The following is a 10,000-nucleotide window of genomic DNA, read 5'->3' on the forward strand; positions in this document are numbered from 1 at the left end:
CTAGTAATGTATAACAAGACCATGGTAATGGAAGCAAGAGGGGAAAAGCTTACAGCACCTGGTATTCCCAGGTGGTCTCCCATCCAAGTACTAACCAGGCCAAACCCTGCTTAGCTTCCGAGATCAGACGAGATCGGGCGTTCTCAGGGTAGTGTGACCGTAAGCCATTGCAGAGCTCTCATCAAGACTACTTATGCAACTTCATCTATGTTGGGTTTCAGATAACAAACTAGTAATGTATAACAAGACCATGGTAATGGAAGCAAGAGGGGAAAAGCTTACAGCACCTGGTATTCCCAGGTGGTCTCCCATCCAAGTACTAACCAGGCCAAACCCTGCTTAGCTTCCGAGATCAGACGAGATCGGGCGTTCTCAGGGTAGTGTGACCGTAAGCCATTGCAGAGCTCTCATCAAGACTACTTATGCAACTTCATCTATGTTGGGTTTCAGATAACAAACTAGTAATGTATAACAAGACCATGGTAATGGAAGCAAGAGGGGAAAAGCTTACAGCACCTGGTATTCCCAGGTGGTCTCCCATCCAAGTACTAACCAGGCCAAACCCTGCTTAGCTTCCGAGATCAGACGAGATCGGGCGTTCTCAGGGTAGTGTGACCGTAAGCCATTGCAGAGCTCTCATCAAGACTACTTATGCAACTTCATCTATGTTGGGTTTCAGATAACAAACTAGTAATGTATAACAAGACCATGGTAATGGAAGCAAGAGGGGAAAAGCTTACAGCACCTGGTATTCCCAGGTGGTCTCCCATCCAAGTACTAACCAGGCCAAACCCTGCTTAGCTTCCGAGATCAGACGAGATCGGGCGTTCTCAGGGTAGTGTGACCGTAAGCCATTGCAGAGCTCTCATCAACACTACTTATGCAACTTCATCTATGTTGGGTTTCAGATAACAAACTAGTAATGTATAACAAGACCATGGTAATGGAAGCAAGAGGGGAAAAGCTTACAGCACCTGGTATTCCCAGGTGGTCTCCCATCCAAGTACTAACCAGGCCAAACCCTGCTTAGCTTCCGAGATCAGACGAGATCGGGCGTTCTCAGGGTAGTGTGACCGTAAGCCATTGCAGAGCTCTCATCAAGACTACTTATGCAACTTCATCTATGTTGGGTTTCAGATAACAAACTAGTAATGTATAACAAGACCATGGTAATGGAAGCAAGAGGGGAAAAGCTTACAGCACCTGGTATTCCCAGGTGGTCTCCCATCCAAGTACTAACCAGGTCAAACCCTGCTTAGCTTCCGAGATCAGGCGTTCTCAGGGTAGTGTGACCGAAAGCCATTGCAGAGCTCTCATCAAGACTACTTATGCAACTTCATCTATGTTGGGTTTCAGATAACAAACTAGTAATGTATAACAAGACCATGGTAATGGAAGCAAGAGGGGAAAAGCTTACAGCACCTGGTATTCCCAGGTGGTCTCCCATCCAAGTACTAACCAGGCCAAACCCTGCTTAGCTTCCGAGATCAGACGAGATCGGGCGTTCTCAGGGTAGTGTGACCGTAAGCCATTGCAGAGCTCTCATCAAGACTACTTATGCAACTTCATCTATGTTGGGTTTCAGATAACAAACTAGTAATGTATAACAAGACCATGGTAATGGAAGCAAGAGGGGAAAAGCTTCCAGCACCTGGTATTCCCAGGTGGTCTCCCATCCAAGTACTAACCAGGCCAAACCCTGCTTAGCTTCCGAGATCAGGCGTTCTCAGGGTAGTGTGACCGTAAGCCATTGCAGAGCTCTCATCAAGACTACTTATGCAACTTCATCTATGTTGGGTTTCAGATAACAAACTAGTAATGTATAACAAGACCATGGTAATGGAAGCAAGAGGGGAAAAGCTTACAGCACCTGGTATTCCCAGGTGGTCTCCCATCCAAGTACTAACCAGGCCAAACCCTGCTTAGCTTCCGAGATCAGACGAGATCGGGCGTTCTCAGGGTAGTGTGACCGTAAGCCATTGCAGAGCTCTCATCAAGACTACTTATGCAACTTCATCTATGTTGGGTTTCAGATAACAAACTAGTAATGTATAACAAGACCATGGTAATGGAAGCAAGAGGGGAAAAGCTTACAGCACCTGGTATTCCCAGGTGGTCTCCCATCCAAGTACTAACCAGGCCAAACCCTGCTTAGCTTCCGAGATCAGGCGTTCTCAGGGTAGTGTGACCGTAAGCCATTGCAGAGCTCTCATCAAGACTACTTATGCAACTTCATCTATGTTGGGTTTCAGATAACAAACTAGTAATGTATAACAAGACCATGGTAATGGAAGCAAGAGGGGAAAAGCTTACAGCACCTGGTATTCCCAGGTGGTCTCCCATCCAAGTACTAAACAGGCCAAACCCTGCTTAGCTTCCGAGATCAGACGAGATCGGGCGTTCTCAGGGTAGTGTGACCGTAAGCCATTGCAGAGCTCTCATCAAGACTACTTATGCAACTTCATCTATGTTGGGTTTCAGATAACAAACTAGTAATGTATAACAAGACCATGGTAATGGAAGCAAGAGGGGAAAAGCTTACAGCACCTGGTATTCCCAGGTGGTCTCCCATCCAAGTACGAACCAGGCCAAACCCTGCTTAGCTTCTGAGATCAGACGAGATCGGGCGTTCTCAGGGTAGTGTGACCGTAAGCCATTGCAGAGCTCTCATCAAGACTACTTATGCAACTTCATCTATGTTGGGTTTCAGATTACAAACTAGTAATTTATAACAAGACCATGGTAATGGAAGCAAGAGGGGAAAAGCTTACAGCACCTGGTATTCCCAGGTGGTCTCCCATCCAAGTACTAACCAGGCCAAACCCTGCTTAGCTTCCGAGATCAGACATTCTCAGGGTAGTGTGACCGTAAGCCATTGCAGAGCTCTCATCAAGACTACTTATGCAACTTCATCTATGTTGGGTTTCAGATAACAAACTAGTAATGTATAACAAGACCATGGTAATGGAAGCAAGAGGGGAAAAGCTTACAGCACCTGGTATTCCCAGGTGGTCTCCCATCCAAGTACTAACCAGGCCAAACCCTGCTTAGCTTCCGAGATCAGACATTCTCAGGGTAGTGTGACCGTAAGCCATTGCAGAGCTCTCATCAAGACTACTTATGCAACTTCATCTATGTTGGGTTTCAGATAACAAACTAGTAATGTATAACAAGACCATGGTAATGGAAGCAAGAGGGGAAAAGCTTACAGCACCTGGTATTCCCAGGTGGTCTCCCATCCAAGTACTAACCAGGCCAAACCCTGCTTAGCTTCCGAGATCAGACGAGATCGGGCGTTCTCAGGGTAGTGTGACCGTAAGCCATTGCAGAGCTCTCATCAAGACTACTTATGCAACTTCATCTATGTTGGGTTTCAGATAACAAACTAGTAATGTATAACAAGACCATGGTAATGGAAGCAAGAGGGGAAAAGCTTACAGCACCTGGTATTCCCAGGTGGTCTCCCATCCAAGTACTAAGCAGGCCAAACCCTGCTTAGCTTCCGAGATCAGACGAGATCGGGCGTTCTCAGGGTAGTGTGACCGTAAGCCATTGCAGAGCTCTCATCAACACTACTTATGCAACTTCATCTATGTTGGGTTTCAGATAACAAACTAGTAATGTATAACAAGACCATGGTAATGGAAGCAAGAGGGGAAAAGCTTACAGCACCTGGTATTCCCAGGTGGTCTCCCATCCAAGTACTAACCAGGCCAAACCCTGCTTAGCTTCCGAGATCAGACGAGATCGGGCGTTCTCAGGGTAGTGTGACCGTAAGCCATTGCAGAGCTCTCATCAAGACTACTTATGCAACTTCATCTATGTTGGGTTTCAGATAACAAACTAGTAATGTATAACAAGACCATGGTAATGGAAGCAAGAGGGGAAAAGCTTACAGCACCTGGTATTCCCAGGTGGTCTCCCATCCAAGTACTAACCAGGTCAAACCCTGCTTAGCTTCCGAGATCAGGCGTTCTCAGGGTAGTGTGACCGAAAGCCATTGCAGAGCTCTCATCAAGACTACTTATGCAACTTCATCTATGTTGGGTTTCAGATAACAAACTAGTAATGTATAACAAGACCATGGTAATGGAAGCAAGAGGGGAAAAGCTTACAGCACCTGGTATTCCCAGGTGGTCTCCCATCCAAGTACTAACCAGGCCAAACCCTGCTTAGCTTCCGAGATCAGACGAGATCGGGCGTTCTCAGGGTAGTGTGACCGTAAGCCATTGCAGAGCTCTCATCAAGACTACTTATGCAACTTCATCTATGTTGGGTTTCAGATAACAAACTAGGAATGTATAACAAGACCATGGTAATGGAAGCAAGAGGGGAAAAGCTTCCAGCACCTGGTATTCCCAGGTGGTCTCCCATCCAAGTACTAACCAGGCCAAACCCTGCTTAGCTTCCGAGATCAGGCGTTCTCAGGGTAGTGTGACCGTAAGCCATTGCAGAGCTCTCATCAAGACTACTTATGCAACTTCATCTATGTTGGGTTTCAGATAACAAACTAGTAATGTATAACAAGACCATGGTAATGGAAGCAAGAGGGGAAAAGCTTACAGCACCTGGTATTCCCAGGTGGTCTCCCATCCAAGTACTAACCAGGCCAAACCCTGCTTAGCTTCCGAGATCAGACGAGATCGGGCGTTCTCAGGGTAGTGTGACCGTAAGCCATTGCAGAGCTCTCATCAAGACTACTTATGCAACTTCATCTATGTTGGGTTTCAGATAACAAACTAGTAATGTATAACAAGACCATGGTAATGGAAGCAAGAGGGGAAAAGCTTACAGCACCTGGTATTCCCAGGTGGTCTCCCATCCAAGTACTAACCAGGCCAAACCCTGCTTAGCTTCCGAGATCAGGCGTTCTCAGGGTAGTGTGACCGTAAGCCATTGCAGAGCTCTCATCAAGACTACTTATGCAACTTCATCTATGTTGGGTTTCAGATAACAAACTAGTAATGTATAACAAGACCATGGTAATGGAAGCAAGAGGGGAAAAGCTTACAGCACCTGGTATTCCCAGGTGGTCTCCCATCCAAGTACTAAACAGGCCAAACCCTGCTTAGCTTCCGAGATCAGACGAGATCGGGCGTTCTCAGGGTAGTGTGACCGTAAGCCATTGCAGAGCTCTCATCAAGACTACTTATGCAACTTCATCTATGTTGGGTTTCAGATAACAAACTAGTAATGTATAACAAGACCATGGTAATGGAAGCAAGAGGGGAAAAGCTTACAGCACCTGGTATTCCCAGGTGGTCTCCCATCCAAGTACGAACCAGGCCAAACCCTGCTTAGCTTCTGAGATCAGACGAGATCGGGCGTTCTCAGGGTAGTGTGACCGTAAGCCATTGCAGAGCTCTCATCAAGACTACTTATGCAACTTCATCTATGTTGGGTTTCAGATTACAAACTAGTAATTTATAACAAGACCATGGTAATGGAAGCAAGAGGGGAAAAGCTTACAGCACCTGGTATTCCCAGGTGGTCTCCCATCCAAGTACTAACCAGGCCAAACCCTGCTTAGCTTCCGAGATCAGACATTCTCAGGGTAGTGTGACCGTAAGCCATTGCAGAGCTCTCATCAAGACTACTTATGCAACTTCATCTATGTTGGGTTTCAGATAACAAACTAGTAATGTATAACAAGACCATGGTAATGGAAGCAAGAGGGGAAAAGCTTACAGCACCTGGTATTCCCAGGTGGTCTCCCATCCAAGTACTAACCAGGCCAAACCCTGCTTAGCTTCCGAGATCAGACATTCTCAGGGTAGTGTGACCGTAAGCCATTGCAGAGCTCTCATCAAGACTACTTATGCAACTTCATCTATGTTGGGTTTCAGATAACAAACTAGTAATGTATAACAAGACCATGGTAATGGAAGCAAGAGGGGAAAAGCTTACAGCACCTGGTATTCCCAGGTGGTCTCCCATCCAAGTACTAACCAGGCCAAACCCTGCTTAGCTTCCGAGATCAGACGAGATCGGGCGTTCTCAGGGTAGTGTGACCGTAAGCCATTGCAGAGCTCTCATCAAGACTACTTATGCAACTTCATCTATGTTGGGTTTCAGATAACAAACTAGTAATGTATAACAAGACCATGGTAATGGAAGCAAGAGGGGAAAAGCTTACAGCACCTGGTATTCCCAGGTGGTCTCCCATCCAAGTACTAACCAGGCCAAACCCTGCTTAGCTTCCGAGATCAGACGAGATCGGGCGTTCTCAGGGTAGTGTGACCGTAAGCCATTGCAGAGCTCTCATCAAGACTACTTATGCAACTTCATCTATGTTGGGTTTCAGATAACAAACTAGTAATGTATAACAAGACCATGGTAATGGAAGCAAGAGGGGAAAAGCTTACAGCACCTGGTATTCCCAGGTGGTCTCCCATCCAAGTACTAACCAGGCCAAACCCTGCTTAGCTTCCGAGATCAGACGAGATCGGGCGTTCTCAGGGTAGTGTGACCGTAAGCCATTGCAGAGCTCTCATCAAGACTACTTATGCAACTTCATCTATGTTGGGTTTCAGATAACAAACTAGTAATGTATAACAAGACCATGGTAATGGAAGCAAGAGGGGAAAAGCTTACAGCACCTGGTATTCCCAGGTGGTCTCCCATCCAAGTACTAACCAGGCCAAACCCTGCTTAGCTTCCGAGATCAGACGAGATCGGGCGTTCTCAGGGTAGTGTGACCGTAAGCCATTGCAGAGCTCTCATCAAGACTACTTATGCAACTTCATCTATGTTGGGTTTCAGATAACAAACTAGTAATGTATAACAAGACCATGGTAATGGAAGCAAGAGGGGAAAAGCTTACAGCACCTGGTATTCCCAGGTGGTCTCCCATCCAAGTACTAACCAGGCCAAACCCTGCTTAGCTTCCGAGATCAGACGAGATCGGGCGTTCTCAGGGTAGTGTGACCGTAAGCCATTGCAGAGCTCTCATCAAGACTACTTATGCAACTTCATCTATGTTGGGTTTCAGATAACAAACTAGTAATGTATAACAAGACCATGGTAATGGAAGCAAGAGGGGAAAAGCTTACAGCACCTGGTATTCCCAGGTGGTCTCCCATCCAAGTACTAACCAGGCCAAACCCTGCTTAGCTTCCGAGATCAGACGAGATCGGGCGTTCTCAGGGTAGTGTGACCGTAAGCCATTGCAGAGCTCTCATCAAGACTACTTATGCAACTTCATCTATGTTGGGTTTCAGATAACAAACTAGTAATGTATAACAAGACCATGGTAATGGAAGCAAGAGGGGAAAAGCTTCCAGCACCTGGTATTCCCAGGTGGTCTCCCATCCAAGTACTAACCAGGCCAAACCCTGCTTAGCTTCCGAGATCAGACGAGATCGGGCGTTCTCAGGGTAGTGTGACCGTAAGCCATTGCAGAGCTCTCATCAAGACTACTTATGCAACTTCATCTATGTTGGGTTTCAGATAACAAACTAGTAATGTATAACAAGACCATGGTAATGGAAGCAAGAGGGGAAAAGCTTACAGCACCTGGTATTCCCAGGTGGTCTCCCATCCAAGTACTAACCAGGCCAAACCCTGCTTAGCTTCCGAGATCAGACGAGATCGGGCGTTCTCAGGGTAGTGTGACCGTAAGCCATTGCAGAGCTCTCATCAAGACTACTTATGCAACTTCATCTATGTTGGGTTTCAGATAACAAACTAGTAATGTATAACAAGACCATGGTAATGGAAGCAAGAGGGGAAAAGCTTCCAGCACCTGGTATTCCCAGGTGGTCTCCCATCCAAGTACTAACCAGGCCAAACCCTGCTTAGCTTCCGAGATCAGACGAGATCGGGCGTTCTCAGGGTAGTGTGACCGTAAGCCATTGCAGAGCTCTCATCAAGACTACTTATGCAACTTCATCTATGTTGGGTTTCAGATAACAAACTAGTAATGTATAACAAGACCATGGTAATGGAAGCAAGAGGGGAAAAGCTTACAGCACCTGGTATTCCCAGGTGGTCTCCCATCCAAGTACTAACCAGGTCAAACCCTGCTTAGCTTCCGAGATCAGGCGTTCTCAGGGTAGTGTGACCGAAAGCCATTGCAGAGCTCTCATCAAGACTACTTATGCAACTTCATCTATGTTGGGTTTCAGATAACAAACTAGTAATGTATAACAAGACCATGGTAATGGAAGCAAGAGGGGAAAAGCTTACAGCACCTGGTATTCCCAGGTGGTCTCCCATCCAAGTACTAACCAGGCCAAACCCTGCTTAGCTTCCGAGATCAGACGAGATCGGGCGTTCTCAGGGTAGTGTGACCGTAAGCCATTGCAGAGCTCTCATCAAGACTACTTATGCAACTTCATCTATGTTGGGTTTCAGATAACAAACTAGTAATGTATAACAAGACCATGGTAATGGAAGCAAGAGGGGAAAAGCTTCCAGCACCTGGTATTCCCAGGTGGTCTCCCATCCAAGTACTAACCAGGCCAAACCCTGCTTAGCTTCCGAGATCAGGCGTTCTCAGGGTAGTGTGACGTAAGCCATTGCAGAGCTCTCATCAAGACTACTTATGCAACTTCATCTATGTTGGGTTTCAGATAACAAACTAGTAATGTATAACAAGACCATGGTAATGGAAGCAAGAGGGGAAAAGCTTACAGCACCTGGTATTCCCAGGTGGTCTCCCATCCAAGTACTAACCAGGCCAAACCCTGCTTAGCTTCCGAGATCAGACGAGATCGGGCGTTCTCAGGGTAGTGTGACCGTAAGCCATTGCAGAGCTCTCATCAAGACTACTTATGCAACTTCATCTATGTTGGGTTTCAGATAACAAACTAGTAATGTATAACAAGACCATGGTAATGGAAGCAAGAGGGGAAAAGCTTACAGCACCTGGTATTCCCAGGTGGTCTCCCATCCAAGTACTAACCAGGCCAAACCCTGCTTAGCTTCCGAGATCAGGCGTTCTCAGGGTAGTGTGACCGTAAGCCATTGCAGAGCTCTCATCAAGACTACTTATGCAACTTCATCTATGTTGGGTTTCAGATAACAAACTAGTAATGTATAACAAGACCATGGTAATGGAAGCAAGAGGGGAAAAGCTTACAGCACCTGGTATTCCAAGGTGGTCTCCCATCCAAGTACTAAACAGGCCAAACCCTGCTTAGCTTCCGAGATCAGACGAGATCGGGCGTTCTCAGGGTAGTGTGACCGTAAGCCATTGCAGAGCTCTCATCAAGACTACTTATGCAACTTCATCTATGTTGGGTTTCAGATAACAAACTAGTAATGTATAACAAGACCATGGTAATGGAAGCAAGAGGGGAAAAGCTTACAGCACCTGGTATTCCCAGGTGGTCTCCCATCCAAGTACGAACCAGGCCAAACCCTGCTTAGCTTCCGAGATCAGACGAGATCGGGCATTCTCAGGGTAGTGTGACCGTAAGCCATTGCAGAGCTCTCATCAAGACTACTTATGCAACTTCATCTATGTTGGGTTTCAGATTACAAACTAGTAATGTATAACAAGACCATGGTAATGGAAGCAAGAGGGGAAAAGCTTACAGCACCTGGTATTCCCAGGTGGTCTCCCATCCAAGTACTAACCAGGTCAAACCCTGCTTAGCTTCCGAGATCAGACGAGATCGGGCGTTCTCAGGGTAGTGTGACCGTAAGCCATTGCAGAGCTCTCATCAAGACTACTTATGCAACTTCATCTATGTTGGGTTTCAGATAACAAACTAGTAATGTATAACAAGACCATGGTAATGGAAGCAAGAGGGGAAAAGCTTACAGCACCTGGTATTCCCAGGTGGTCTCCCATCCAAGTACTAACCAGGCCAAACCCTGCTTAGCTTCCGAGATCAGACGAGATCTGGCGTTCTCAGGGTAGTGTGACCGTAAGCCATTGCAGAGCTCTCATCAAGACTACTTATGCAACTTCATCTATGTTGGGTTTCAGATAACAAACTAGTAATGTATAACAAGACCATGGTAATGGAAGCAAGAGGGGAAAAGCTTACAG

The 10,000-nt window shown here is 46.4% G+C and overlaps 31 non-coding genes and 14 pseudogenes across 31 annotated transcripts; all 45 read right to left on the reverse strand.

The window, feature by feature from the left end:
• Positions 1-46: 46 nt before the first annotated feature.
• LOC125793743 (5S ribosomal RNA) lies at positions 47-165 on the reverse strand. Its single transcript, XR_007433264.1, has one exon. It is a non-coding gene; the product is annotated as a 5S ribosomal RNA (ribosomal RNA).
• Positions 166-275: 110 nt separating this feature from the next.
• LOC125793744 (5S ribosomal RNA) lies at positions 276-394 on the reverse strand. Its single transcript, XR_007433265.1, has one exon. It is a non-coding gene; the product is annotated as a 5S ribosomal RNA (ribosomal RNA).
• Positions 395-504: 110 nt separating this feature from the next.
• Positions 505-623, reverse strand: LOC125793745 (5S ribosomal RNA). The gene has a single exon (XR_007433266.1). It is a non-coding gene; the product is annotated as a 5S ribosomal RNA (ribosomal RNA).
• Positions 624-733: 110 nt separating this feature from the next.
• LOC125793746 (5S ribosomal RNA) lies at positions 734-852 on the reverse strand. Its single transcript, XR_007433267.1, has one exon. It is a non-coding gene; the product is annotated as a 5S ribosomal RNA (ribosomal RNA).
• A 110-nt stretch (positions 853-962) lies between these two features.
• Positions 963-1,081, reverse strand: LOC125793747 (5S ribosomal RNA). The gene has a single exon (XR_007433268.1). It is a non-coding gene; the product is annotated as a 5S ribosomal RNA (ribosomal RNA).
• A 110-nt stretch (positions 1,082-1,191) lies between these two features.
• Positions 1,192-1,300, reverse strand: LOC125793553 (5S ribosomal RNA; annotated as a pseudogene).
• A 110-nt stretch (positions 1,301-1,410) lies between these two features.
• LOC125793749 (5S ribosomal RNA) lies at positions 1,411-1,529 on the reverse strand. The gene has a single exon (XR_007433270.1). It is a non-coding gene; the product is annotated as a 5S ribosomal RNA (ribosomal RNA).
• Positions 1,530-1,639: 110 nt separating this feature from the next.
• Positions 1,640-1,748, reverse strand: LOC125793547 (5S ribosomal RNA; annotated as a pseudogene).
• Positions 1,749-1,858: 110 nt separating this feature from the next.
• Positions 1,859-1,977, reverse strand: LOC125793750 (5S ribosomal RNA). The gene has a single exon (XR_007433271.1). It is a non-coding gene; the product is annotated as a 5S ribosomal RNA (ribosomal RNA).
• Positions 1,978-2,087: 110 nt separating this feature from the next.
• Positions 2,088-2,196, reverse strand: LOC125793539 (5S ribosomal RNA; annotated as a pseudogene).
• A 110-nt stretch (positions 2,197-2,306) lies between these two features.
• LOC125793134 (5S ribosomal RNA) lies at positions 2,307-2,425 on the reverse strand. Its single transcript, XR_007432718.1, has one exon. It is a non-coding gene; the product is annotated as a 5S ribosomal RNA (ribosomal RNA).
• A 110-nt stretch (positions 2,426-2,535) lies between these two features.
• Positions 2,536-2,654, reverse strand: LOC125793440 (5S ribosomal RNA). Its single transcript, XR_007433024.1, has one exon. It is a non-coding gene; the product is annotated as a 5S ribosomal RNA (ribosomal RNA).
• A 110-nt stretch (positions 2,655-2,764) lies between these two features.
• On the reverse strand, positions 2,765-2,873 carry LOC125793564 (5S ribosomal RNA; annotated as a pseudogene).
• Positions 2,874-2,983: 110 nt separating this feature from the next.
• Positions 2,984-3,092, reverse strand: LOC125793565 (5S ribosomal RNA; annotated as a pseudogene).
• Positions 3,093-3,202: 110 nt separating this feature from the next.
• On the reverse strand, positions 3,203-3,321 carry LOC125793751 (5S ribosomal RNA). Its single transcript, XR_007433272.1, has one exon. It is a non-coding gene; the product is annotated as a 5S ribosomal RNA (ribosomal RNA).
• Positions 3,322-3,431: 110 nt separating this feature from the next.
• On the reverse strand, positions 3,432-3,550 carry LOC125793242 (5S ribosomal RNA). Its single transcript, XR_007432826.1, has one exon. It is a non-coding gene; the product is annotated as a 5S ribosomal RNA (ribosomal RNA).
• A 110-nt stretch (positions 3,551-3,660) lies between these two features.
• On the reverse strand, positions 3,661-3,779 carry LOC125793752 (5S ribosomal RNA). The gene has a single exon (XR_007433273.1). It is a non-coding gene; the product is annotated as a 5S ribosomal RNA (ribosomal RNA).
• Positions 3,780-3,889: 110 nt separating this feature from the next.
• LOC125793554 (5S ribosomal RNA) lies at positions 3,890-3,998 on the reverse strand (annotated as a pseudogene).
• Positions 3,999-4,108: 110 nt separating this feature from the next.
• On the reverse strand, positions 4,109-4,227 carry LOC125793753 (5S ribosomal RNA). The gene has a single exon (XR_007433274.1). It is a non-coding gene; the product is annotated as a 5S ribosomal RNA (ribosomal RNA).
• Positions 4,228-4,337: 110 nt separating this feature from the next.
• LOC125793548 (5S ribosomal RNA) lies at positions 4,338-4,446 on the reverse strand (annotated as a pseudogene).
• Positions 4,447-4,556: 110 nt separating this feature from the next.
• On the reverse strand, positions 4,557-4,675 carry LOC125793755 (5S ribosomal RNA). The gene has a single exon (XR_007433276.1). It is a non-coding gene; the product is annotated as a 5S ribosomal RNA (ribosomal RNA).
• A 110-nt stretch (positions 4,676-4,785) lies between these two features.
• Positions 4,786-4,894, reverse strand: LOC125793540 (5S ribosomal RNA; annotated as a pseudogene).
• A 110-nt stretch (positions 4,895-5,004) lies between these two features.
• LOC125793135 (5S ribosomal RNA) lies at positions 5,005-5,123 on the reverse strand. The gene has a single exon (XR_007432719.1). It is a non-coding gene; the product is annotated as a 5S ribosomal RNA (ribosomal RNA).
• Positions 5,124-5,233: 110 nt separating this feature from the next.
• On the reverse strand, positions 5,234-5,352 carry LOC125793441 (5S ribosomal RNA). The gene has a single exon (XR_007433025.1). It is a non-coding gene; the product is annotated as a 5S ribosomal RNA (ribosomal RNA).
• A 110-nt stretch (positions 5,353-5,462) lies between these two features.
• Positions 5,463-5,571, reverse strand: LOC125793566 (5S ribosomal RNA; annotated as a pseudogene).
• Positions 5,572-5,681: 110 nt separating this feature from the next.
• Positions 5,682-5,790, reverse strand: LOC125793567 (5S ribosomal RNA; annotated as a pseudogene).
• A 110-nt stretch (positions 5,791-5,900) lies between these two features.
• Positions 5,901-6,019, reverse strand: LOC125793756 (5S ribosomal RNA). Its single transcript, XR_007433277.1, has one exon. It is a non-coding gene; the product is annotated as a 5S ribosomal RNA (ribosomal RNA).
• Positions 6,020-6,129: 110 nt separating this feature from the next.
• LOC125793757 (5S ribosomal RNA) lies at positions 6,130-6,248 on the reverse strand. The gene has a single exon (XR_007433278.1). It is a non-coding gene; the product is annotated as a 5S ribosomal RNA (ribosomal RNA).
• Positions 6,249-6,358: 110 nt separating this feature from the next.
• Positions 6,359-6,477, reverse strand: LOC125793758 (5S ribosomal RNA). Its single transcript, XR_007433279.1, has one exon. It is a non-coding gene; the product is annotated as a 5S ribosomal RNA (ribosomal RNA).
• Positions 6,478-6,587: 110 nt separating this feature from the next.
• Positions 6,588-6,706, reverse strand: LOC125793759 (5S ribosomal RNA). The gene has a single exon (XR_007433280.1). It is a non-coding gene; the product is annotated as a 5S ribosomal RNA (ribosomal RNA).
• Positions 6,707-6,816: 110 nt separating this feature from the next.
• On the reverse strand, positions 6,817-6,935 carry LOC125793761 (5S ribosomal RNA). Its single transcript, XR_007433282.1, has one exon. It is a non-coding gene; the product is annotated as a 5S ribosomal RNA (ribosomal RNA).
• Positions 6,936-7,045: 110 nt separating this feature from the next.
• On the reverse strand, positions 7,046-7,164 carry LOC125793762 (5S ribosomal RNA). The gene has a single exon (XR_007433283.1). It is a non-coding gene; the product is annotated as a 5S ribosomal RNA (ribosomal RNA).
• Positions 7,165-7,274: 110 nt separating this feature from the next.
• Positions 7,275-7,393, reverse strand: LOC125793292 (5S ribosomal RNA). The gene has a single exon (XR_007432876.1). It is a non-coding gene; the product is annotated as a 5S ribosomal RNA (ribosomal RNA).
• A 110-nt stretch (positions 7,394-7,503) lies between these two features.
• On the reverse strand, positions 7,504-7,622 carry LOC125793763 (5S ribosomal RNA). The gene has a single exon (XR_007433284.1). It is a non-coding gene; the product is annotated as a 5S ribosomal RNA (ribosomal RNA).
• A 110-nt stretch (positions 7,623-7,732) lies between these two features.
• LOC125793293 (5S ribosomal RNA) lies at positions 7,733-7,851 on the reverse strand. Its single transcript, XR_007432877.1, has one exon. It is a non-coding gene; the product is annotated as a 5S ribosomal RNA (ribosomal RNA).
• A 110-nt stretch (positions 7,852-7,961) lies between these two features.
• On the reverse strand, positions 7,962-8,070 carry LOC125793555 (5S ribosomal RNA; annotated as a pseudogene).
• Positions 8,071-8,180: 110 nt separating this feature from the next.
• LOC125793764 (5S ribosomal RNA) lies at positions 8,181-8,299 on the reverse strand. Its single transcript, XR_007433285.1, has one exon. It is a non-coding gene; the product is annotated as a 5S ribosomal RNA (ribosomal RNA).
• Positions 8,300-8,409: 110 nt separating this feature from the next.
• On the reverse strand, positions 8,410-8,517 carry LOC125793574 (5S ribosomal RNA; annotated as a pseudogene).
• Positions 8,518-8,627: 110 nt separating this feature from the next.
• Positions 8,628-8,746, reverse strand: LOC125793765 (5S ribosomal RNA). The gene has a single exon (XR_007433286.1). It is a non-coding gene; the product is annotated as a 5S ribosomal RNA (ribosomal RNA).
• Positions 8,747-8,856: 110 nt separating this feature from the next.
• LOC125793541 (5S ribosomal RNA) lies at positions 8,857-8,965 on the reverse strand (annotated as a pseudogene).
• A 110-nt stretch (positions 8,966-9,075) lies between these two features.
• Positions 9,076-9,194, reverse strand: LOC125793324 (5S ribosomal RNA). The gene has a single exon (XR_007432908.1). It is a non-coding gene; the product is annotated as a 5S ribosomal RNA (ribosomal RNA).
• Positions 9,195-9,304: 110 nt separating this feature from the next.
• Positions 9,305-9,423, reverse strand: LOC125793323 (5S ribosomal RNA). The gene has a single exon (XR_007432907.1). It is a non-coding gene; the product is annotated as a 5S ribosomal RNA (ribosomal RNA).
• A 110-nt stretch (positions 9,424-9,533) lies between these two features.
• LOC125793129 (5S ribosomal RNA) lies at positions 9,534-9,652 on the reverse strand. The gene has a single exon (XR_007432713.1). It is a non-coding gene; the product is annotated as a 5S ribosomal RNA (ribosomal RNA).
• Positions 9,653-9,762: 110 nt separating this feature from the next.
• LOC125793255 (5S ribosomal RNA) lies at positions 9,763-9,881 on the reverse strand. The gene has a single exon (XR_007432839.1). It is a non-coding gene; the product is annotated as a 5S ribosomal RNA (ribosomal RNA).
• Positions 9,882-9,991: 110 nt separating this feature from the next.
• Positions 9,992-10,000, reverse strand: part of LOC125793542 (5S ribosomal RNA) — a 109-nt pseudogene continuing 100 nt past the window's right edge.

This window comes from Astyanax mexicanus, unplaced genomic scaffold, assembly GCF_023375975.1.
Source record: "Astyanax mexicanus isolate ESR-SI-001 unplaced genomic scaffold, AstMex3_surface scaffold_37, whole genome shotgun sequence".
In the NCBI taxonomy this organism is placed as follows: Eukaryota; Metazoa; Chordata; class Actinopteri; order Characiformes; family Acestrorhamphidae; genus Astyanax; species Astyanax mexicanus.